Genomic DNA, 27,649 nt, shown 5'->3' with positions numbered 1-27,649 from the left:
TATAATAACAGGCGGAAGATTTTTTTTTATTTGTATAATAGATGTAAGCAGGCATAGGCTTTCTTACATATATTATTAATGCCTCTGCCAAGCGTAAATTTCTCCGTCCCATATTCTTCGTTAGTCTCTTGTTTTAAATAAAGCTCGGAATAGCTCCCTCTGTGCATTGCGCCCAAGGCTTCAGTCCCCCTCGCTGCGGACCTGATATAAATATCAATTTCTCTCTCTCAAAGCACGTTTCTTACGTAACAGAGTAACTCGTGACTGTGAAACACTGATAACTGCTGCACCAAGGACGGGTGACGTATCTGCTGGAGGAAGTCGAGTGAGCACGTGAAACTAGCCGCATCTCATAATTACTAGGTCCCTCGCTCTTTCAGTACATTTTCCCGGGAAGTACGTACCTTTTAGGATAAAGTGATCAGTAGGGAGCGGAAGTTGATGAAATCTCATCTTTTTTCTGACATCTCGGACACAATGCCCATTAAATATACACAATATTACACTTCGCCTAGAACCCAAAAACATAATTTTAAAGTACATTTTTTTTTTTTTTTTTGCATCTTTTGCTACTTTTCAGGTTTTAGGTCAGTTTCCCCAATTTTCGGCATTTTCCCGTCATTTTTCGCAATATTCGGTGTATTGTTTCGTCATATTTTGTCACTTCTTTCATTTTGGTGATATTCTTGAGTCTTTTCACCAAGGTGAACATAGGCGTACGTATATATATATATATCTCGCAGGATTGCAATTTACGAACAAAAGAAATGCTGAGCTGGTGACAGTCTTGTGTCGGGGAATGTTTCCATTGGAAATCCTCGTTGCATATGTTAATTGAACGTGCATGGGGTATCATTTGGTGCCTTTCTTTAAAAGCAAGATTGCATTTTGTTTAATTTCCTTTTCATTTCAATTTTTAACCTGAAACTAAGAAATTTAATGGTCATTTTCTCCAATTTTTAGGACATTCTATAAGCCATATACCTATATTTTTTAGTTCATCAACTTCCGCTCCCTAGTGGTCAGATTCTTAAAACAACAAGACGGGACATTTTTCACTGAAGGAAACACGGGACGGCAAAATGTACACATTTTAATATAAAAACTGTTTCACCACAAATACTTATGTTTGAAAACTAATTAAATATATACACAAATACTGTGTAAATAACTTGCATAATATGGAGATATGCACTGCACTTCAACCAAGCAGTCCTTAAGAATTAGAAGCCATTCATTGATATTTTGCCAATGAATCTTCTTCAGTACATCCCACTTTTCAAATTACATTTTGTAAAAGTTTACACATGCGTGATTAAAGTTCACCTTATTAATCAACATAGCTTTCAAGGTTTGTACTGAAAAAAGCATTCTTGTCTTGCCCACAAATCATTTCTGTACGAAAACGCTCGTTCAGTGGGGGGGGAGGGGGGCATTAGTTCCAGGTGAACAGAGAAGAAACTACAATATTTAACATGGCACATTGTTGACATTGAAATGCGAAATAATTTCTACCCAACAATGCCACAGCTCATAGTAATAGTAGACCAGACGAATGAATATCTAGCAAAGCTCTTTTTCATGACTTTTTACATTTTATATAATTAGCGTACTGAAATGCAAGTTATTCCATTTTGTTACTAACATTTACACGCAAGAGTTAGGAGGGAATTTTAGTCATAGTTTATGTGTGACCTCTCACGTATTTTTTTTTTAATTTTGAAAACTGGGAAACTATTTATTCTTATTTTACACTATTTGTTTTCGATCCAACGCAGTTTTTACTTTAGTTATTCTGTTCCAATACTAACTGAACCTAATTTCTGTTAATAATAATAACAACAGCAAGCTTTCTTCTTTATTGTAACTTGAAATGAAAGTTGTCAATTTCTCCTCGCGACGCCCATGTTTGTGTGTGTGTTTGCTCATATTCAACTTTTCCTCTTTATGTTCGTTTGGCGCCCTGTTTGCCTCCGCGCCTGGGGCTACTTACTGCAGCCAGTGATGTGCTGTACACTACACGTTTACGTCTACATGCGTTGTCTACACGTAATCTACGCGTAGATCACATTGGGTTGTAGTTTACATAGACTACGTAGACAATCTAAAGTACATTAAAATTAATTTTCAAGGCTTTGATGAGAGGAAAGTGACATTTTCAACTATATTGGTTCGTAACGAACTGACAAGAATCCGATTTACAACAAAATGTCTCTTCTCTTCTATCATCAACTATGGATGCAAAAAAAAAAAAAAAGACAGATGGCAGGCATGAGGCAAAATTAGTCTTTTCCCCATAAAACACTAAAATATTTTATCTTAAGTTTTTTTCTTAGGTGAGAAATTGTTCGAATTTGGAAGGAAGAGCATGAAAAGTTCTCACACATCAGTAACTGATATACAGTATAATTTTGTTTTACTTTCACGGCGCCCTTTGCTAACTTATCACCTTTCGCCATGTTGTTTACATAGATTACGTCATCTACGTGTATAAAATTGTCTACGTGTAGAATGTAGACTATCGTTGTTTACGCGTAGACGCACATCACTGACTGCAGTTCTGACTGTTGCCAACCTTCGAGCACCCCTATGAGTTCTTCCTGCTGTTTTCTCACCCGCATTAGCGAAAGCAAACAGTAGCGAGCGAGCAGCGGGAGTCGCTAACTGCGCAGAAGTGCAGGTATAATGTAACCACGAGGCGATAATTAACGAAAGGTAAAGCGTTTCAACAGGTAACACACTTTCTGGCTTACGATTCAACCGTTGTGTCCGCTGCTGCCCTCTGCTGAGCACCTTTGGAATCATCGCGTTGATGCGTGAGGTTAACATCCTCCGCCGGGTCATATCAAACCTTTGTCTTCCGAAGAAGAAAAGAGGTGATAACATGTGGATGACGTCACACGCGGCTGTGAGTAAGCGGTGTGTGCTGCATTGCCTGCGTTGTGGATTCGGAGAACGTGCATTTATTCTCAAAACATGTAAGACGTTCTGTATTAGCTGGGACAGTCTCCTTTCTTGTGACAATGCCTTATCGGCAAATAATTACTCATTACTGTAACAATATACTTTTCTCTACTGTTGCTATGACGTATCGTATGGCATAGTAGCATTCAGTCATTTACATCTGACTACAGCACGATATATATTAAAGGTATGCATTAAGTGGGAGGAAATGAAGCTATTCTTCGCCTTGCGCGCTAGCACCAAACGGATGCGGCGGGTCTGTCTTGAAAACACGCTTAGCTAGCGGCTAACGTCTAGTGTAGTTAAAAAATTATAAATAGATTAATATGAAGACTTCAACATCAACCACTCTGCTTATGGTTTTAACATGAAAATCATCAAATTTAGCAAATTTCACACACATTACAATACAAAATAATTTCCATAGCAACCCATTGCCGTCTCATTGTGAAATTTTGCACACAAATAGTCGATTGATGTCTTTAAAACATATTTTTTTTTCAAAAAAATTAAATGGGATGTTTTTTGGGATTTTCAATTATTATATTTTTTTGTAAAAAATTGCAAAATTCAAATAGCACCCTCATGTTGCATCTCCAATTAAAGCTCATTAAAAGCAGAAGAGAACGACACCAATTTGAGCTCTCTAGGTGAAATATTTTTTGAACTACAGTTGTTTAAAGATCTCAAAATGTCTTCAAATTATTGAAAATCAATAACTCAAAAATTAATAGCCCAAAAAATCTGAAATTTGGCAGTTTTTGTCCTCCTAATAGGTATACTATGAATAAACAAAAAATCTTAAAAATCTGAAACCTAAAGCTTCAAAAATATTTTTTTGATTGGTTAATTTGACATGGAATGACCCGTTGCAGATTAACAAGGCTCTATACTCGCAGCCAGTATGGAGGATTTATACCACACTGAGGATGTCTCGATTCAGGATCTGTGGAACTTCCATTGAAAATTGTCTCGATTGGGGATGTGTTCTGTGATCCGGTTTGCTAAAGATTTGAGGTTGTCCTAACTCAGGATGTCTCCTTGACTGGAGCCCTCGAGTGGGAGTGACTCGTAGGGTAGACATTCCACCGCTTGAACATACACGTTGAAGCAAGACTTTTACTTGAACTTCAACGAAGCATCCTAGTATTCACTTTACGAAATAGCAATTAGGATTTTTATAACTTCAATGAAACTCGGACGTCACTATTTAAAATTTCCATATATTTTTTCACTTATTGATCTACTGTGTAATTTTACATTATCAAGAATGTGATAATAATTAATTATACATCATATTAATGCAACAACGTTTTCCAAAATATAACCAAACAGAAATTGATAACATAGATATATCATCGTGCGTATTAAACACAAAATTAAACAAAACATCATAAATGAAATAAATGAACATCTTTGGGTCAGTCACAACGTGCACGCAGCAATGGAACGTTATGATTCCTAACCTAACCTAATTTTGTCTTTTTAAGGTGCCTTGGACTATTATCTCCCTTTGCTCCTAAAGGTCGAAATTCTCAAGAAACCGGTCTTAGGCAATTAAAGGACATCCTCAATCCGGACAAATTCCACTGAGACATCAAATCTGTGATAAACACATCCCGAATCGAGACACTTTTCAAAGAGATCCTGAATCAGGACATCCAGAATGTGGACGTCACCGTATGGAGCATGGGTGGGGCCTGTTTTGTATCCAGTCTGTGCGTGTTCGTTATTGTCCAACTCCAACCCCAATTTCATGTTATCGCCATTCCTCCTCATCTTCATGATTAGCCAATGTTTTCAGAAAAGCGAAGTAAAAACGAGTACATATCAATGTACGTGTAAGGTACCTTCACCAAAGGTGGCCCATGTGCCAAAGGTGGCCCACCCCACGATATCTGCGTTCGTACAACATTTAGTCGGAAGATGGCAGCAGTTTATTGAATGCAGTCCCACTCTGGTGCACACTACCAAAAACCAAGCTGTTAGCGTGCACAGGCGCCATTTTGCAGACGTTATTGTTTTGAGTGACACGTTTTTTGTGGCTGGTGTAAGACGGGAGGTGAGTAGCAGTGGCGTACGCAAGGAAGGGGTTACGGGGTTTAACCCCCCCCCTTGAGCTTGTGAAATATTATGAAAAATGCTGTGGAAAAAAATGAAATGGCCAATTTTTCACAGTCAAAGATCTGGGACAATAATATTACTATTACTACTTCTACTACTACTACTAATAATAATAATAATAATAATTTGAATTATTATTTCCATGCAGCATGGAGAAAAGCACAGCATTCCAAACTCAGGCGTCTTTTAGAGTGATGCCTTGAAAATAATCACGAGTTTATGAGGTTAGGTTAGGGTAACTGATTTCAAAGAGAAAAAAGGTTGCTTTGTATCTCAGTTGCAACAATGTTCAATACACTGCCGTACGCATATTTTTTTTTTTCGGGAGGCGCTGGAATTGTAAATGTGGATAGCACATGGCTTCGTTTTGGAGGGCAGGATGCATAATAAAATATTTCGTATTTTTGGAGCTTTTCAGTCTATTAAAATTGTATTCAAAGACAAAAATGGTAATCGGGATTCACTTTAAAAGAGGTTTCGCATTTACACATTTTGATTTTTTAAAGTTCTTAACGGATATTTATTTGAAAATGCTGATTTTCTCAAAATTTCGGTAGGGGCTGGAACACCATCGGGCACCCCTCTTCGTACGCCAGTGTTCAACGAACATGCATTTTTTTTGTGTGAACAATGAGAATTAACTAAATAAAGCTGTTGGTACGTTGTAAGAGGCTAATGTATAGACAAAGGCTAGGCGGACAAGAATACAGTCACCAATTCGCCTTCCCATTGTATTGTTTACCGCAGCAAGTTTGAATGTATCTCTTAAAAATGTGTCACCTTGTTGACTAGACAATTATTCAAACGACAATAAGCTTAACTATTGTAAAATGTTTTATTGGCAAGAACAGGGAGACAATCCAGATGTGAATTATCGGGGACATTTATGCGGGGAAGAAGCCGGAACAATTCCAACCAATTTCGGGAATCGAATCCGGATCTCCCGCGTGATTGTCACTTGTCAGACGCTCTACCGACCAGATTACTGCAGCTCCTTGGATGAGTTCCATACTTTGATTATTTCAATTTATTTTATTATATTTTCTTGTATTTATGGATCTTCTTCACCCTTGAAATGTCTCACCTCGTTGACCAGACAATTATTTAGTAACAAAGAAACAAAAAAATGCTCCCAGGATTTGATAAAATTCGAATGACTAGAAAGTAATTTCGTTCTAATGTTTTCATAAATACTATATTTATGTAGATCTATGGTATTAGTAGTATTATTAGTATTAATTTAGATAATTAATTATAAGTATTATTAATTAATTGTGATTATTATTATTTAATTAAAGTATAATAAAACAATGGTAATGTGAATGTGGAAAAAAGTTTTAGAAATAACACCCCCCTTGATGAAATCCTGCGTACGCCACTGGTGAGTAGAAAATTGAAATTTAAACACATTAAATGCAAGGCATAGTACACACATTGCACATTATTTGTCAGTGTATGGACATATCTTTTAGACGATGATATTCAGTTAAACGTACCATAGTGTTTAAAGTCACTGTTATGCAATAATGTCATGTCATGCAACTGGCCCAAAGGTGGCCCACAATGGACATTTGTGCAAGACCGACAGGATGCTTGACACAATGGCGCCGATACGTACATGAGGAGTGTGAAGGACTCACCGTTCAAAACAAAATACCTGCATTCGTGTGCAGCTTCTGTCAGGACTCGGACTAAACTTCATATTTTTTTTCCAAACATTACAATCATTTCATATGTTGTATAACCATTAGCAACAGGTGTATTTTCTTTCTAATAATACATATCCTATTGTTTAACACAGTGTTTCTTGTTTTCGAAACCCATCTACATGACTAGCAATTTCTAATAGTGGGCCACCTTTGGTACCCCTGTGCCCAAGGTGGCCCACTTGCAGCCATTTTTCACAAAAAAATATGACGTAGTTATTATTACATTTTGTAACACGGTTCCATGTTTGGCATGTTACCAATGTTTCACATAGAAATTATTAGGAACGTATCTCTCACCACAAAATTATAAAAAAATGTCAAAGCTTAACTATGGCCACCTTTCGTGAAGGTACCTTAGAGCGTCGTCAAGTGCAGCCAATTTTGTTACAAATAACTACTTTTTCAAGTGTTTTAGCAGTCTCTCAAACTTGGACCTCTCGCAAGCCGATCGGAAACCACCACGACTATTTTTTTTTAATCCTTTTGATTACCGACCCCATTTTGCATTTAAGCCCCCGGTGACCGGGCCGTATTTTAGCAAAATGCAGAGTTTAATTTAGATGACTGTAGATCGGAGGCTAATTGCCTTAGACGGATGAATCAAGTACCGTTATACGCGGAATGAACCATAGATTCGGACTATATACAGTTTTATATATATAATCTGTTATTGGACGTTGGCGGTCACATTCAGTCACGTGACGAGCACTTTACTCGAAGGCTTGCTTTTTCCGCCCTGCACTTTGTGGTTTTCGTTCAGCCCCCTTCCTAAACCCTTACTTACTACCCCACTCCCCTTTTGCCGACACTGAAAACACTTACGAACTTGCTGCTGAATACGCGACCGAACGTACCACCGACAAAACGCACCAGCGACAAAACGTACCAACCACCTGACCAGCTCGAGGGTCTTCTAATGAGTCTTAAAATATTTGCGATGCGACAAAACGTACCACTTGATGGGACGGCATCAAAAATCATTTACCGGAATTACCATTTTCTCTAGTTTTGCTGATTTCCATCACACTTTATCCAGACTTTAGACTGGCAACATTACTATATAATGTATAATATAGCTATTTTGGCGTGTTTAAAATCAGCAGTGGTTAGGCCGTCGTTCACATTTTTTTTTCATTTGTTTTATCTTTCCGTCTTCTTTTTCGATTTTCATTTTAGTTATGTTAGCAGCAAGAATATTGTCTCTGATGTAAGTTGAATTTTCTTTTTTAAGCTGTATCGCATTGTTTTACGAACAAAATTTTAACTATGCTTGCCTAACCTAACCTAACCTTACCGGAAATGGTTCGTGGGGCTATCCGTGAATGGTTCGTGGAGCTATCCGTGAATGGTTCGTGGAGCTATCCGTGAATGGTTCGTGGGGTTATTCGTGAATGGTTCGTGGGGCTACCCGGGCATGATTCGTGGGGCTACACGTGCATACTGTACTGATCAGATGGCCAAAGTTAGTTTTCCTTGAAGTGGTACGTTTTGTCGCGGAGTAAATATTTTGAAGGTAGGTGTTTATCTGAGTGGTTCGTTTCGTCGCTAGTACGTACGTTCTGTCGGGACACAGTTGCTGCTACCGACCGGAAAACATTTCCCAACTCCAAGTACGTCTGCATTATTGTTGTGGAACATCCGGCCTTTATTGTACACAAAAATGCTTTTTTTTAAAAAAAGGAAGCCGCCCGCTTTTTTATGGAATAAAAATAAATTTCCAGGAACGTGTAACAGTCCTTGCGCCGACATATATGTGATAACAATAATATAAGAAAGAAAATAGCAATTCCAGCGAATAATAGCGACATTATGGCGTAAAAACTATGAACATGACATCGTATATATTTATAGATACGTGGTCACCTGGGCTTTACCGAACGTATCTATTTTTAAAACATACAACAAAACTCTATAGTTGCTCTTAACGAGTGCACCAGCAGCGTTAAAGACGAAGTGACACGTCCGTCATACGTCAATAACACGGTACAGTTTTAGTATTCGATACGTGGAATTTAGTTAAAAATGGCAAAGGAAAAAGTGGCAAGCGGAAGAAATAGCATTTCTCAGTTTGAAATGAAAATTTAATATAGTGGTGATATATTTTAACATTAATTTGTCTTTGAATGGATACATTTTATTTGATGTTTTCAAAAATAATTGTTATGCGTTTATTTATTTATTTTGGCAGCAGTTACTGCCGCTACAGAATCACATGTTAATAAAAGGTAACCTTTGTAAATAATTTGAAGCATGTGGAATGAAACTCGGGGGCAGCATAGCATGGGTTTTCATATTGATTGATTGTTTGTTCGACAAACATTTATGGCCCATAGACTTTTTTCATGTGGAAAAGCGTTGATTTTGTGTTTTGGTGTCTCTTCTGTATTTTAGTACCATTTATTTTGTTATTAGTCGCCGATTTCCCAAAAATGTCATGCGACTTTATAATCACCCTGTACAATATGTGTGTGTGTGTGTGTGTGTGTGTGTGTGTGTGTGTGTGTGTGTGTGTGTGTGTATATATATATATATATATATATATATATATATATATATATATATATATATATATACTTTTTCTATTTAGAAACAGGAAATTCATGTGTGATGTTCTAAAATGAATATATATATACAGGGTCTGTATTTTAAGTAATGAGAATAAATCCAGAAAACAAAATTTATTACAGATATCGCTAAAAACCTTTAGTAGTCTTCAAAGTATGCCCCTTGAGCTTCAACACACTTCTGCAGGCGAGTTTTCCATGCGTCGTACGCTCCCTAAAAGTCAGCAACTGGAACAGCCTTCAGAGCAGGCGTGCAAGCTGCTTTGACCGCATCCAGAGTTCCGTGGTGGTGTCCTTTGAGGACTGTTTTCACTCTGGGAAAGAGGAAAAAATCTGCAGGGGTAAGGTTCGGGGCTGTAGGGAGACTGAGGAATCGTTGTGATGCCAGATTTCGTCATGAACTCTCTAACCACGAAGCACGTGTGACATGGCGCATTGTCATGATGGAGCTTCCAATCGGCGGCAATTTCTGGTCACACTCGGTTGACCCGTCTCTTCAACCTTTTTAACACCCCCACGTAGAAGGAGCCATTGACTGTCTGTCCTGCAGGCACAAATTCCTGCCCTGCGCGGGGTTCGTCCTCCACGCTCTCCCGGTCTTCTTTGAACATTTTGTGCCACCGAAACACTTGCGCTTGTGATAAACTGTCACTGCCGTACGCTCGCCAAATCATTTCCAGCGTTGCTGCACCAGATTTTCCAAGGCGCACACAAAATTTGATCGCGTACCGCTGTTCCATGCTTTGCTGCATTTTGCTCTTGCACACACTACTTTGCAGACGTCCACGCCACGCGTGATCATGCCTCAACGGACGCCAGCAGGCAACAGCCGCTTGGATCGCTTTCAAGGTCACACCCCCCACTACCGACTCCAAAACCGGTCCCAGCGCGCTCTGACGTCTAGTCGCGGGAGAAAAGAAATATTCTCATTACTTAAAATACAGACCCTGTATATATATATATATATCCATATATACATATGCATATACATATATGGGGCATGGCAAATTCCATTTTAGGTTGAATTTTGTAACCGCCAAATGAAAAACGTTCGTAGACCACCGTCTTGCGATTTTCGTATCATTGAGGTGAGACGACTTTGGAGTCACCCTGTGCCGTATTAAATGTGCATGTGGATAAAGATAAAGGGTTCTTCGACCTCCGAGGATACATATCACACCCACTATAGCTTGTCTGGGGAAAGAAAACAGAATCCCTTGATGCAAGTGGGACGATTGTTACGATCGTGTGCGATTCTTGGCGATTGCCGCTGACTTTCGTTTAGAATTCTTGTTTTCCTGTTTCCCACACAACAGGTAGCCTTGGGAGGAACTTTAGGGAAGTAAGAATAAAAGCGTCTTGGAGGATTCTCTCTCACTGCAGTGGATCACTCGGGCCTTAAAAAATCAATAGCAGCTGCTGTGACGTTTAACGGCGGTATAATGCGGGTTTTGCGTAATGGGGCTGACGTGCTGGCCATGGCGGGAAGAAGTTCCAGTGGCAGGTTTCGCAGGCGAGGGAATAATTGTTAGGCTTGGTAATGGTATGTAATGGCCCCGCTGCAGTGGCAGTTACACACCAGTTGTGCAGAAACAGGGGAGTCAAGACAAAAATATTAATTCATTCATTCATTGTTTTCTGCCTAATTGGCAGGTTTTTCACTGCAATCTCCAGCTTTCCCTGTTCTCTGCCTTACGCTTCGTAATAGCATACGACCCAGTTAATTTAATATCATCCATAAGCTGATATCTCTTTCTTCCACGGACTTTTCTTCCTTCAACCATTCCCTCCAAGGCATCTCTTAGCAGGCAGTTTCTTCTTAGACAGTGTCCTAACCAGTTTCTTTTCCTCTTCTTGATGGTCTCCAGTATAGATTTTTTTTCACCAACTCTTTTCAGTACGGCTTCGTTTCTTACCTTGTCCGTCCATTTTACACGCTCCATTTTTCGCCATGTCCACATTTCAAAAGCTTCGAGTCGTTTCTCTTCATTTCTTCTCAACGTCCAGGTTTCTGCACCATATAGTGCTACACTCCACACAAAACATTTCACTAATCTCTTCCTTAGACCTATGTCCATGGGTCCACAAAAAACATTTTTCCTTCAATGAAAGCTTCTTTTGCTATTGCGATTCTCATTTTCACTTCTTGGTTGCAGCTCATGTCAAGCAGTGACAAAAATATATCAGGGAAATAAATGAATTTAACATTGAGAATATAATGACAAGCGTTATTAGGAGGGAGAGACCGAGGGGGGGGAGGCGCAAATAAGGAATCTGGGAACTTTCCCACACTATGCCTGGGCAAAGAGAGTAAAGAAGCTCAGTGGGGGATAGCGAACATGTGTGAAACCGGGGGGGGGGGGGGGTGCTACTACATAAATATATGTGAGAAAATTTAGGAATCATTCAGGTAACAGTGCAAGTGTAGTGAAAGAGTTGAAATGAAATAGTGTTTGTGAACTCCCAAGCAGTGTGAATGTGGAAGTAGACAGAGGAGGAAAGGTGTTCATCCTTGTATGGTATGTACAGCTGTAAAGGCTCATACTTGAAATAAATTCTAATTCTAATTTATTTCAATATAGTCGGAATGGCACTGCTTTTGAAAGAAACAAATTATTTTACGAGTGAGCATGAATTTCTTCCCAGGTTGCAAGTGGAAGTGTTTAAAGTTCATTATTAAGATAGAAACGATCTGTAACAAATAGTGTTGCCCACGAGACGAGACTTTGGCCAGTCTCGTCTCGTGGAAATGCTGTGAAATGCTGTCTCGTCTCGAAAATATTCGTTTGTCTCGGGACACATGATCAATCTCGTCTCGTCTCGAATTTTTAAAAGCCTGTCCCGTCTCGTCCCGTGGGCAACACTGGTAACAAATATGATGCATAATTATTTTTGTAGACACTCATGTATTCCTTATACACAAACAACTTGAAGACGGATAATCAAATGGAAGTTTGGACTTTTCCCAACACAAACAAACTCTTCAACCTGCCCTCTTTCCGTTCATATGTTTTTGTGCGACGTCGGAAGTTCCCACGAGAACAGACGGGTCCTCGCGTCTGGCTGGACACGTAAACTGTTCCTCGTGCCCTTAATGCGACGATCATGATTTGATTTGTATTGAATTTTGTTATTTAACGTCCCTTTTCTGCATTTTTGGCTAACCACGACGACGATATGCTGAAACTGATTTCCAGGGCGGGATTCGATCCCTTTCAAGAACTTCTTCGGAAATTCAGTGGGTCATACTGTCTCGTAATCGGGATAAAATTTTGTCCGGATATCGGATAATTTTCTATCCGGATTTCAAATTATCTGAATATCCAAATTTTCCTGATTATCCAAATATCCGATTCGAATTATACGGATATTCTATTTATCCGGATATTAAAATTTTCCGAAATACCCGGATATCCGAATGTGTGCATTATCCGGACAGCTTTATCGTTTATCCGTTTTCCTGTTGTTGTGTGTATGGACCCTGTGTGGGAAAGTATGTATAAGATGATGTTTTGTATCTTTCATCAATTTATTGTGAAGTTTCGTCTGAAGAAGAAAGACTTTATTAGAGGGTGGAAACGTTACGTTTTTAGTATATATATATATTTTATACTATAAATTTTGCCTTTGTCAGTATTTTAATGTTTTATTGACATGGCGACAAGGCTTAACTGTGTTACCACTCAGTGGGCGTATCACCAAAGCAAGACGGTTATTCTCGCAGTGTGGTCAGTGAAAGAACATGTGAAAGGAAGTGTGTGTCCTACGTAGAAGATGCCATCCTTGCATTCGCTCCGTTGACGATGGAGTAAGCCGTATAAAAACTTTAAATGCGAGCTAGAAGACGCAGCATAAGCCGTGTAATTGTATGCTGTAAAGAAAAAGCCATCATATTCGGAAACTGTAGATACTCGCAACGATGTCGACCTTATGAATAGCACAGCGGGAGAGCATCGTGAGAGGCCTCTGGCGGTGATTTAGGAAAGCGTGGGAGTGTGCGTCATCTCACTTACCCACCTGAGAAGATCCGGTTCCTGTAAGGCTGAGCGAGTGACGTAGAATGTTTCATTCGTGTTTTGAGCGCGCTCTGCCTTAAAGAGGCATCTTGCAAGAGACTTCCATGAGAAATGGTTCATTTCATATCACCCCCTTCTATCTCCTTTTAAGCTACATACATATCGATAGATCCCACTTAATATTATTTGTCCTGTAGTCGTAATTTATGCCGGATGTGTCGGAGTGGTGAGCACATCGCGCTACGACGCCAGGGGTCCCGGGTTCGAATCCTGGCTCGGACATAGATGTTTATGATTGTCCTGACTGTCCTGAAATTGAAATATGAGTGAATGAAGTGTAATGGGGGAAGCTTCCGCATAGAGGCTTTCCTTTAAAAAAAACTAAAAAAAACGTGCTTATCTCATTACGCTGCAACGCTAGGGGTCCCGGGTTCAAATCCCGCTTGGGCTTTGATGTTTGTGTTTGTCCGAATAATGAGAAACAATGTGAATAAAGTGGAAATTGGCATGTGTGAATGACGGGGGATACTGCCGAATAGGGGTATTCCTTTTATCTATATAAAAAAAGTGGTTAGCACATCGCGCTGCAACGCCAAGGGTCCCGGGTTCGAATCCCGCTCGGGCTTGGTTGTTTGTGAATATCAATTTCATCATTTCATCACTCATCCCCATCTTCGCAAATTAGCCAAGAGACACAAAACGCGAAGTAAAATAAACTCAATCAATCAATCGTAATTTATGGTCATTTTCGCTCTAAATGTACCGTTTCAGCCTCCAAATACGAAAAGAAGAAAATTTTAAGTAAGCCTCCAAATTATTATTGTTCTTAAACTTTGTATGTGGATGGATCATCTTTTTAGTTATTGTACTTGTTCGGATTAGTCTATTATTATAATTTAATATACACATACATTAAAAACCATACTATATTTGTGTGAAAAATTATGTGTGTTTGATTAATATATTATGTAATGGGGCCTCCCGATGGCATAGTGGTAACGTCGTCGCCTTGTAATCGATGGGTCCCGGGTTCGCACATTGCACAGTGGCTCAGATTCCATTTTAAACTGTAAGTTCAGTCCCGATTAGCCTATCTGTGCATAAAATAGACTTAAAACAACATTCAATCTATTCAATCAGTATATCATGTAATGAAAATCATCCATATGTAGACAATAATATATTTACAAGCCATATTAAGTTATATATGTATGTGTGTGTGTATATATATATATATATATTCAAATACTCCCACCCTAACACATGAGCCTAGCTCCGTCCATAGGCGGAGTTCTGGGGGGGCCAGGGGGGGCCTGGCCCCCCAACTTAAAAACAGACTAAAAAATAACACATGATTAAGTTCAGTTACTACATTTTTGTTATGAAGCCATACCTCAAATCTTGACGTTTGACATGATGGCATGTGCGGTAATTGCGCCGCAATAGCGGGTCTTAGACGATTTGATTGATGTGTATAGATTGAAGAAAGAAAAACGTAAAATCACTTTGTGTTGAGTCAACAGTTACTGCTGAGGCATCAAAATAACTTTTCAATTTAATTTTTCTAAAATTTATAAAGCTTAGTATTGTACCGTAACTTTTTAAAAGTAATACGAGAATTGTATCAATAAAAAATTAATGAAATGTAAAATGCAATAATCGTACTGTTTTGCTTCTTTTAAAGCTGACAACCAATATACTAATTAATATTTGTTTACAAGCGATGAAATTTAACATTTTCAAATCTAAAAGGCCTGGAACTCAGTGTTTTTAAGTTGTTGTTTTTTAATTTCCTGGGGAAGGTCTCCGGACCCCTTATAAGCTAGGGTATATTCAACAACCCTCAGGTACATCATATGCTTATCCCAGAGTCTGCCCCCTCCAAAGCAAAAGCTCAAACTCCGCCCATGGCTCCGTCCCTGGTGGAAACGCTGTAGCCTTGTGATCAAGGGGCCTGGCTTCCGTTTCCTATGTAGAGGCGCACAGCGGTTTGGATCCCACCGTAAACTGTAGGTCCAGTCCCGTTTAACCAGTATAAAGTGTACTTCAACTCTCTCTCTACATTTCTATCTATTTTTCTATTTAATAAACTTTTTCATTTCTCTCTCTCCCTCCTTCCACCTCCTCTCTCTGGCACTGTCAGAGAGAAAATGATTCAAAAAATTTTCCATGTAGCAACTTGGGTATGTAGAAGAGTGGGCAAGGATTTCTTTTAGCCCTCTATCAGTACCGTGGTTACGCCCCTTACATGTGCAAGGTCAACCCCTTTCCTTCCACCTGGGGTTGAAATAAAAACACGAACGTCAGCGAACCATCGACCATTTGGCTTCGAAATGCAAAGAAAACGAACGGCCAGTCTGCCGACTGAAAAAGAAATCATGGAGACCTTCACAACATACTTTCACTTCGTTCGTCTTTTCCTCGGTATCTACTTTCTCTTGTCGTTTCGCCCAGAAGGTGGAATCGAACCACTTTGGCGCTAGCCAACTACAGGTTTGAAGCCTGCACCCCGGACCACCGAAGTTCATCTGGGCACAAGAAACACTTATGCATCGTGTATATATAGTAAGTAAAGTCTATAATCGTCTTACTGTGAGAAGTAACACTCGAGACAAATTTATAATTTTTCGTTCACCCTCAGGACCACTCCCATACCTTTTTCTTTTATCCCATATATTTCTGTAATATTTTGATATCTTGTTTTATTTCTTGCATATTAACTTTAGTATTAATTATAGTTTTATTTAATAATGACGTTACAAGTACTACAATCGCAGGAAGAATAATGTTGTACTTTCTTTGTAATACGAAGAACAATGTATTGTTGTTCATTTTTCAACCGGATATTACGTAAAGTGAAAAATCGGCACTTTAGACTTGCGTGTTAGCGAATGGAGCGCTCGTGTCGATGAATTGGTGTGAATGCGTTCTCATTTATTCCGCTCTGAATATGAACGGAGAATTCAGTTTGTTAGTCGAGTCAGGTTTAAACTAGTGCCCGGAATAATGTTATAGTTCTGTTGAGAAATAGAAGGAAGTTAGACAGATTCGATTATAATATTTTTTTCTTTATTTTTTTTTAATGATGAACCATGTTTTTCTGAGCTTCGTTATCGTCTTTGTAGGCTCGTGGTAGAGTTTCGAACAGATAAACTGTGACCTTGTGGAATCCAGTGTTGCCACGTCCGAGTCGCGTGTTTGTTTATGAGTTGATGCGGCAGTGGCGTTCTGTTGGGTCGTACTTTTTTTTTGCATTTTCAACCCATTCGCTTGTTTCTTCGTGCTCATGTTCATGGATTTTCACAGGAAGGGCCATCGAGAAGAGGGGGGCGGGTAAAGAAGGTAAGGGGACAAAAGACGAGAAGGAATGTGGTTTGATTTGATGCCGGGATTTGAACCCGGGACCCCTGGCTTCTTAGCGCGTGTTCCTAAAACGGGAGACCCGGGTTCGATTCTAAGGTCTCAATGTTCCTGTCTTTCCCCGCATAAAGCGGTTCTGGGGCTCACCCAGCTTCAATTCAATGGGCACCTGTGGGCAATCCTGGGAGGGGTTAAAGACAGCCGGAGCGTGGTGCTGATCACATCACCTCCAAAATAGCCTAGATCGAGAATGTGTGGGGCCGTCCTCATACATCCCCTAAATGTGCCTTAAAGGCACGCACGGCAAACTTTACCTTTACCTTCGCTACAAGGAAGAAGGAAATAATATTTATGGAACTTTTCCTTATCTCAGAGGAACTTTGTGATCCCCTTTGATCTTCACATGGGACGTCCATGGATAAACGTGCGGGCGCCAATCTGTGCGAGTGATAGAGATGGTAACAAGATGTCTTACAAAAAATGTTTGCCTGCCCCCTCCCCTTTTCTACAAATGTTATGGCCAAGGGCGCCCGCAGAGGGGGCTAGGGGGCGCGCTGGCACGCCCCTGAGATTTATATACAGACTTCATATCATTCAGATTTTGAAATTGTAGCGTGAAAACATGGAAAAAATTATCCCAGTGCTGGGGATACTATGAGAATTCTCTTAACTAGGGGAAAGCACCAACCCACCTTTTTTCTCCTACAGTTATCTCAGCTGCCACCCTTGAGAAAAATTCTGCGTGTGGTATTGCTTCTGTGTCGGGGGAGGGAGTACCTGTAGAAGACTGTATTTGCCTCATGTTTTCTAGAGTGCTTCACAGATGGTGTAGCTATAACGTAGTCGCTTTGTAATCAAGGGATCCTGGGTTGGATACCCGGTGGATGCACATTGTACAGCATTGATAGATCAAATTATATAATAAAACAATACTAACATTGTAAAATTGCCCCTTGCTTCTGTAATTAAATTAAGTATAATTAGTTTTAATTAACTATCATTGTAAGAATGGAATTACGAGAATCAATGAAATAATATTACAGCATGCAATAACTGAAATTTACAGCTTCCTACAGCATATCTGTGGATGATATCAATGAAACTTTCTGTGGGTTCTTTGTCCAAATCAATCAGTCGACATATTCGCACAAGCTTGAAGCATATCCTGCTCCATCCTACTTCTAATTCAGCAGCTATCAAAACGAACGATAATTTAAATTCTTAAATTCGTTCATTATTTAGATTTTTAACTATAAAGTGGACTGAATTAGTGATTTTTACTACGAAAGAACATTAAAAAAGTACATTTTAATTTAAAGCGAATGAAAGAAAGCCAAAGTGAACATTGTTGCCAAATTTCTTACATATTATCTGAATGCTCTACCATATTACTGAAATTTCTGGAGGAGTGGGTATTCCCCTCGGGCCAACCCCTGTTGTTCAGTGGTTCGGATCCCATTTTAAACTGAAACCGATTGTTCTATCTGTGCATGAAGTGTATTTAAAACTAAAATGAAAAAAAAACGTTTTATAAGGGAATCACAACTTTTTGTAGCCCACGCGGACACACTATAAGTAACATTCCAACGCTTCCAAGGAAGTTACTGGAAGATGCCTTCCACTTTAAAATTTCCAAATATTGCACTGAACATACATTCGTGTAGTGTCAGAGAGCATTGTGAATGGCTAACGTTTTCCTTTTTAACATTTCCCGACCTTAAAAATGAATATTACATGGATAAGTTAGAGTTACATATCAAAGTTTTTTTTCTTCATCTCTCATCATCATTGCACCTTCCCATCACCTTGAGACGTAAGAACCTACGCGTTACGTAAAACTGATGATAACTAGGGGCATGCATATTTCGTTTTTGACGAAAAAACGAAATTTGAAAAAACACATTGTAGTGTTAATTTTTCATGTTTTTGAAAGGTGTGAGGTGTATTTTGTGACCATATTTTGTCACGAAATAATGCGAAATGAACTGCAAAAAGCGAAATTAACTCTTAAACACGAAATTCAGGGTTTATTCACCGCTGTGACACCTTCCGAGGTCTGAATTATCCTGAGAGTTATGCAATTCCCGGAAAATTGATTAATTCTGCTGTTAATATTGGAGAAGCAAAAATGAACTCCTTTACACAGAAATAAACTTAATACTCTGATAACTACATAAATGGGCTATTAGAAGTGAAATGTTAATTCTGTGGAATAAGTGTAGTTTTTAAATCAAATTTAGGATTATTTTCACAATTTTAAAACCAATATCTTTTTTTATATACCACTTTTCATCCATTTTTTCACCGCTATAACACCGATATTTTATTTTATTTACCGCTTTTGAACCCGAAATTGACTCAGTTTTTGTACCGAAATTTTGCCTTTTTATTTACCAAAAATATGTGCCTCTAATGATAACCTTCGGATGCTATACTTGGACAGCAGTGGTGCAATGGGGTGCAATTATAGTGCCAGAAAAAGAAGCCTCGATTCTTGCTTTATTCGTGGAATGCGACTTGATACCCTGGGGTTATTTCAGATGTACCAGGTGGCCAGAATTAAAGTTACCCAACTCAGAGCCCTCTGTAGCCTGTTTGAGGCATCGTAGAACTCTGAAATTTGGTGAATCCGCTATGCAGACCATGAGGAAGAGGATGGCGGTAAAAATAAAATAGTTCAATTTTCCGCCACCAGGTTGAAATGTGGCGCTGTACTTCCATGATTGGTTGTTCAAATAATCACGTTAAGTGATTTAGCTGAGTTATTAATTAGAAATACATTTGTTAGTGCCTTGAAGTTACGAGAAAATAATCTCTCGTTTATTACAAGATTGCAAAGTAAAAGCAAATCCATAACCAATTGGAGCAGTTTACATCATTATTACAACCCATCCAGGAAGTACAGCGCCACATTTCAACCTGGTGGCGTAAAATTGAACTATTTTCTTTTTACCGCCATCCTCTTCCCCATGGTCTGCATAGCGGATTCACCAAATTTCAGAGTTCTACGATGCCTCAAACAGGCTACTCTGGCCACCCGGTACCAAAGGGTAAGTGGCGATTGACATCATAGCTTCACTTTCATTAGTTGTTTTGTATGATACAGCGTTATTTTATTCTTTAGGGAATGTTGAGGGGGAAGCAATATCTCATCGTCTAAGGTGTCATGCTTTGGGCTCCGGCTACGGGATTGAGGGGAAGCTTACTAGTTCATGTAATAATAACAATTATTATCATATGAACAATTAATTATATTAATTATTATATTGTTACATTAACAATTATTATTACACTCCTACCTCCCTCAGCAGAGGTGGGAGATCATCCAACCAGTTTACGGAGTGACGTGTGGTAAGCACGACGAACCCACCAGTCGTTGTAGGTTTCCGTCACTTGTTGCGCTACTCATAGCTCCCCAATTTCCTCACGATGGTGGGTGGCCACCGGTCCCATACACAAGAGGAGGTACAATATTATTAATACGCATATTATGTGTAGAGATCGGAAGTTGATGACGTAATAAATATAGGTATATGACCTATAGAATGTCCTAAAAATGGGGGAAAATGACGTAAAAATGCATAAAATGACCATTAAATTTGTTAGTTTCAGGTTAAAAATTAATTAAACAAAATGCAATCTGGCTTTAAAAAGAAGGCATCAAATGACACCACATGCGCATTCAATATGCAACGAGGATTTCCAATGGAAACGACCGAATAATTTTAAAACAATTTAATTAAAAGTCGTATACACTGATTGAATTGGTGTAAAATGCATTAATTCACCTTGGTGAAAAGACTCAAGAATATTACCAAAATGAAAGAAGTGACAAAATATGACGAAACAATACACCGAATATTGCGAAAAATGACGGAAAAATGTCCTAAAACCTGAAAATTGGCAAAAAAAAAATGCACTTTAAAATTATCTTTTTTGGGTTCTAGACGAAGTGTAATATTGTGTATATTTAATGGGCATCGTGTCCGAGATGTCAGAAAGAAGATGACATTTCATGAACTTCCGTTCCCTAATTATGTGTATTAAAATATTAATTATAAACCTTATTATTATTATTATTAGCATAATGACATGAGAGACGCTGGGTTCGAACCCCCTTCCGAAACAGTTCTAGATACGTGCCAGCCTCGCACTCCTTTCCCCGCCCCTTCTCATTTTTTTCGGAGTCGCTACTTCTGCCATCCTGTCGACGCCTTCCTTTCTACTCGCTACTCCCATGCATTGACCCCAGCCAGGCATTTATCTTGATGGAAAAAAAAACGAAAGGAAGGATTTTATAGCGTGCCATAGCATCACGGTGAATGACTCAAAGGAACATCAATTGGGCCTGAGATCGATTCTGTCTCGCGAGATTAAACTCCGCATTCAATATCTGTTACCTGGCAACGGATATATTTTCTGAGATATTCCGGTTGGACATTCACTTCCGGGAGGGGCCTATATCATATTTCCTTTGGTGCACACACATGGATACAGTGGGTTCCAAATCGGGGGGGGGGGGGGGCAAGGACGGTTGGTAGATAAGGTCTAGCATAGTGCAGGGTAAAAAGTTGCAAAAAAGTGGGGAGCAACTGCTCCCCACGCCGCCTAATCGCCGCCACTGCATGGATATACAGGGTGATTTTAAAAAAAAATTAACATTTGATGGGAAATTGAAAAATGTACTACCCACCGTCTATGATTACTTCTTTGATTGAATTATATTGAACACATTTACCTGACAATGTTTTCACATGCTGTGTAACACACTAAGCACGAATAAATTTGTGTCATTCCAGCAAAGTTTCCTACATTAAACAAATTTTCTATTTCCCATATAGTGCTATAAAAAAGTTGATCACTCTGTATATATAAGGTGTCCGTGTATCGTTAGTGGTCTAACTCAATAGGAAAAGTTTTCAACAATGGATGATATTCAGCGAACAACTTCCCCCACAATTCATTGCGACATACTTCAGGCAAAGAGATCAGATCCCAGGTTGAAAACATTCTGTGTACGTTCTTTGCCGAAGTGGTTATTATCGTATGGTTATCGTGATCATGTGAGGAATGTATGTTTTCACCTTTTCCTAAGCCCTACAGAGACCGTGAAATGTGGTTTCTAAATTTCCTCCCTGTAAGAAGGCTTCTCATGCGTTTTCCTTAACACACGTGTGTCTGTTTGCCCAACAACGCCAACAGCTAAATAATACAGGGTGTTCATAAAGTCCCGGTACCATTACAAATGTAATGCACATTGTAATGGTACCGGAACTTTATGAACACGCTGTATATTAAAATCAGATTTTCCTGCTAGTCTTTATCTAGTTTTAAAGGTGTAAAAGTTAGACCTGTATGGTGAACCAAGATACTTTTGATATTTAAACAATTTGTTGCAATAATGTAAAGAATGTCTTACATTAAATTGAAAGATTTGGTTTCATTGACTTCGCTTTTCTGCCACTTTTGGCTAATCGCGAAGATGAGGATGAGTGATGATATGACGTAATTAATGAGGGGATACTTACAAAGATCATCCATGCCAAGAGTCAACTCCTATGCCTATCCGATCCGCACTGCAAAAAGTTTAATGCAGAAATGACGGTCTTTGCTGCTGTTGATTTTAATGATAAAAATATATTTATGGTATGGTGCACCCAGATGCAATCTATAATAATCTATCTTTATGCATGATAATGTATTCAAATATACGTAAATAAGAAACGGTTATGTCTATTTTTTGTAAATATTTAACGGTTTTAGATTTTAACCGTAGGATATTGTATAATTTATGGTAAGTTCTATAAAAGTGTAGCTGACCGCTGGAGACACAGTGGTTCGGATCCTACTACAAAATGTAGGTCTAGTCCCGATTAGCCTATCTAAGCATAAAACAAACTTGAAACAAACTATGACAAACTGGGTGTATTCGATCTTCAAGTGACTGAGCAACAGACATTTTTCTGGTTGCTGTCCAGTGGAAGTTTCTGACTGGGGTGATGTATCACACGCGAGGTTCCAAAAACAAAGGCGAGTTTTAAAGTTCTTCGCCGATCTGACCTTACAAGTATAAAATGAACTGTTCTAGTTTATGTTTATTTTGCTTCTCTTTGAAAAGTTTGATACCTTTAAATAGCTGACTGGATAAATGGGGGTCTGAGGAAGTTTTCAGACCGAAGCGACAAGCGGTAGGAGACAAGCGACACGAGGTTTCAAACCAGAGTGATAAGCGACACAAGCACTCGGTTGTCTAGTTTTTATCGCCGGCTTTGATTGTTTTACAACTTTAACTCCCCCTCTTAAGGCATTTTGCTCCTGACTGCCTGCGTTCGATCTAAAGTCGGAATTTTTCCGGCCTTGCCCTCGAATAAAGCGGCTTCGGGGCTCATCCAGCCTCAAATCAATGCGCTAAAGTGTGTTTTGTAGCTTCTTCAAAGAATCAGATTCACATTTGATGCATTTTGGTGCATTTTTGTATGTCGTGAAAGAAACACCAAAGTGCATAATTTGATTCAAGTGAGGATTTCTTTCAGTCGAGATGCACTTTAATGCATGAGCTGATGCGTTTTGATGCACCAGAATGCATCAGCTGATGCGTTTTGATGCACCAGAATGCATCTTTTTTGATGATGCACTTAAACGTTTCGTCTGAGCAACATAAAGTCATTATCTCAGTCCAAACGTTTAAGTGCATCATCCAAAAAGATGCAGGAAGGTGCATGGTTTAACTCCATGTGCTTTTCATTACATATTATTATACATGGCAATCGCAAGAGCTAATCGGAATGTTACATGAAATGCTTCCCTGTAAAGTACTGTCTGCAGTAAGGTTTTCGGAAGCATCTACATAGCATTTATGATAGCAAAAATGTTAAAGGAAATGCTTCCGTCTAAAGCAGCCCTTATACTCTGCGGCATACACTGCCAGTGTTGCCAGGTGCAACAAAATTTACAGGAGAAAGTCCATCGGGTGACCATATTAGTCCTTGGCATCTGACTGTCTACGAATTGAATCAGGAACCCTCGACTACAATGTCTGCGCAGTTATAAAGGCAGACTTGTCAGACGACGCCGTGATGATCTGCTGGCCAAACGGATCAAGGTGCAAAGAACGAGAGTGGAAACGAACTGCAATTAAAAACGCGACAGTTCCGGCGTATGAGGCAACGCCCTTGCAACCCCAAGAAGCAGTGGCGTAACGCAGTTCTCTGGGGCCCCTTCAGTGAATTTATATATCGAGATGTTGCCCGAGTGGAACGAACGCACAAAAGTTTTCTTACCCCCCCCCCCCCCCAGTTGTATTGATTGATTGATTTAATTAGTTTATTTTACTTCGCGTTTTGTGCCTCTTGGCTAATTTGCGAATATGGGGATGAGTGATGAAATGATGAAATTGATAAATTGACATTCACGAACAACCACGCCCGAGTGGGATTCGAACCCGGGACCTTTGGCGTTGCAGCGCGATGTACTAACGACTTTTTTTTTCTTAAAAAAAAAGTAATACCCCTATTCGGCAGTATCCCCCGTCATTCACACATTCATATACTTTCACACATGTCAAGTTCCACTTTATTCACATTGTTTCTCATTATTCGGACGAACACAAACATCCAAGCCCGAGCAGGATTCGAACCCGGGACCCCTAGCGTTGCAGCGCGATGAGCTAACCACAGGGTCCGGCCCCCCAGTTGTACAATGAATTAAAGTTTACCCTGTCTTCCCATTTTTCGTCATCGACTTAGGCTATACAGCATATCAGTTTATTAGTTTGTCGAAACTAAATCAGGGTGGTCTGAATCTCTTGATATATAACTGGAAGAAGAAATTAGAAATATTTTCTCTTGCTTCAACGCAGTGGCACAACCAGGATTATTTTCTTCGATACTTTTTTTTTAATAACTTACATATAATACACATACGTATATTTAAAATATACTGTTTGGGAAAATTGTTTAAATTATGATAAACACGCCTCTTTTGGACTTACGTAGGTATGGATGTGCCTTCAGCTCAAAAAGCCATCCTCTGTCTATGCCAGGCCTAGATTCAACGTAAGAACCACTCACATTACGCTTGTAATACTAATAGTGAGTTATATACTCAAGAAAACTTATCATTTCAGTTATGGGGGTTGAACTGGACCTCTAGATCAGTGGTTTCCAACTTCAATAGGTCCGAGGGCCAAAATTATATCCAGCAGTTGATTGGCGGGCCGCATTTTGGTGGTGGTGGTGGTGGGGGGGATTAAAAATTACAAAAATTGTAAGTACTGAACTGAGAATGTAGTACTTACTTTCGCATGACCTAAAGTTTTAAAATGAGGCATTAAAAACAATGGAATCACAAATCAAAATTGTATAATTACAATTTATTTCACAAAAACCCAATACTTATGGATGAATTGAAAGAAATGAAAAACACACCATACAAATAAGAATCCTTCATAGTAAGTGTTCAATGTGAAACTTGAGGCCGATCTGCTTCTTTTATTAAAGTTGGAATGTCCACTTCAATTTCTGTATTTGAAAGTCTCAGAAGGTGAAGCACTGAAGAATCTACCAGTCGACTTCTGTAGCGGTTATTGATGAACTTCATTGAAGAAAAAACACTTTTACACGTGTATGTGCTGCCGAACATCCATGTCATTCTTTGTCCAAAACTACGAACGTTTGGAAAGCGTTCGTTTGAAAGGTATTTGAAAAACTCTGGCCCCTTTACTTGGTTAGTTTGAAGGAACACATCGCCTTGCAAATCACACAATTCAAGTTGGAGAGAAGCTTCTTGTTCTTCGATGTTAACGCCAAGAGGATTGCTAAATAGCTGGATGCTGCTATAAGTTCTTCAAAATCTTTAATCTGGAGTCAAACTCGTCCATTATTCTTTAATATTTGCACTGAATTAAAAAATGTCCAGTGTTTCTTCTCTTCTGCTAGCCGCCGACAGCTTGGAAAATGGACCAGGTTATTCCTCTCCAAAGTAACGTTGAAAATCTTCAGTTTATTACGAAACCTATCTATGTTTCCCATTAAATCTGACACCAGCTGGTTTCTTTCCTGCAGTTTCAAGTTCAGTTCGTTCAGATGACCTGTGATATCTGTTATAAACGCCAGTTGTTTAAAGAAGTCCATACTCTGAAACTGTTCCTTCAGTAAAAATATAACGTATTTTCCGGCCCGCGGGCCGCCAGTTGGAAACCCCTGCTCTAGATTGTCGATGGTGACCTGGCATCATCATAAGGTCAATTGCAATCTACTACGAAGAAATAGAGATAGAAAATTAAGCAGCGACTGGACTTTAATCTTCATTCACTGAAAATTTGTCACTCAATGAAATGCTGATTGCAGGGATTGGAGCACTGTATATGTTGTATACCCTGCGTGGTGAAATTGTAGCTACTGGACATAAGGGCAAAGGGATAATTGCCCCTGGGCTCCACCTCCTGAAATTTTGGGCCCCTTTGAAGTAAAACGTAACAGGTGTGAACAATGTGGTCGTTGGAAATTTATCTTAGACCTTTCAATTTCATATTGAGGCTTGTGGGCCCCCTTGAAAATATTTGGTGGGAAGTTACATTTTAAATAGGACGTAATATTACTGGTAAAAAAAGGTCATGAATTATTAAGTTTGTTTGTTTAGGTATTACGTAACAATATGGCATCGACTGGTTGAGCAACTGAATCTTTCTACTGGATTCACAACTGTACTACACTACACTACGTAGCTATAAAGGTATGAGATGAGAGAAGATTCCTATCGATTGCATCTGTGAGCAAGTAACTTAATTATGAATTTCGGAGGGGACCCATAATGTCAAGTTGCTTGGCCCCCTTTGGCTGAAACAATACGCCACTGCTTATTATCGCAAACGTCGTCATATGAGATGTTACTGGGAACCAAATTTCTGTTTCGTAATTTTTTTTCTTTTTTTAAATAAGTGAATTTCTGGGATTATATAATATTTCAGGAACACAGAGAGAGAACATAGCGGGGCCCCTACAGCTCGGGCCCCGCCCCCGCATTGCGGGAGTGGCAGCTACGCCACTGTCAAGAAGCCATTGTCATCACCACGGAACGAATTTATATGTAGTAAAAATGTGCTAAATATGTAAATACATATTTAGTTATTTTCACCAAAATTTAAATATGGACTTAAAATTGTAAAATTTTGCCTTTTCCAATATATATATAACCCCAATCCCACCACTCACTCACTCACTGACATAAATGTTCTCCGTGAAGGAAGCCCCGGAGGCGAAAAATGTCCGATTACGACCCCCCATGAAATCGTCCCAAAAGAGCGAGAAAATTAAAAAATCGCTCAATCGGCCCTTCCTTAAGGGTGAAAATGCCCTTTTCTCACGCCCTTAGCAACCGTTGCCACGGGCATTTCTTTTGCACACATTGTTTCCTTCAATTCTTAATTGTCTAGCTACATTATATTTGTCACAGATCAATAGCACACAGATGAATCAACACCTGGTACAAAAAGGTGCCTTAAACAAGGGTGACATCTACATAAGGAGTTTCAGCCCAGAATCAATTACTTACGTATATATTGGTAAACTCAATGCGAGAAATGTTACCTACATCGTGGTTCTTTTAACTAAATGTTTAGAGGTATAATAACAAACAATTATTTAGAGTTTTTGCCGTGCTTGTTGTTGTCCATGGAAACGGACGTTGCTAGGGAACTTAAAGAAAAAGTATATTTTCACCCCGAGAACTACTGTAAGGGAATTATGCTAGACTTTTCGAATTTCAAAATACAAGCGTTAGAATTTATTACGGAGGCAAGGTAGGAATTTGAGGAGAATGACGGAAAACAATTATTATCCAATTATGTTTAAAAATGTAAAAATGACAAAAGACGTAAATATTGCATTTCCAATTTAGTGTCGCTATTGAATTC

General features: G+C 39.1%; 1 protein-coding gene and 1 non-coding gene across 3 annotated transcripts in view; one reads left to right on the top strand and one right to left on the bottom strand.

Moving 5' to 3' along the window:
• LOC146004565 (putative E3 ubiquitin-protein ligase RNF144A) overlaps positions 1-27,649 on the top strand; it is a 200,152-nt gene that overhangs the window by 46,269 nt on the left and 126,234 nt on the right. The window lies entirely within an intron of this gene.
• Positions 15,825-15,911, bottom strand: TRNASTOP-UCA (transfer RNA opal suppressor (anticodon UCA)). The gene has a single exon. It is a non-coding gene; the product is annotated as a tRNA-Sec (tRNA).

The sequence above is a fragment of the Lepisma saccharinum genome, chromosome 22 (assembly GCF_977018435.1).
Source record: "Lepisma saccharinum chromosome 22, izLepSacc3.1, whole genome shotgun sequence".
Classification (NCBI taxonomy): Eukaryota; Metazoa; Arthropoda; class Insecta; order Zygentoma; family Lepismatidae; genus Lepisma; species Lepisma saccharinum.
Note: the sequence above shows the minus strand (reverse complement) of the source record. Positions and strands in the feature narration are given on the sequence as shown.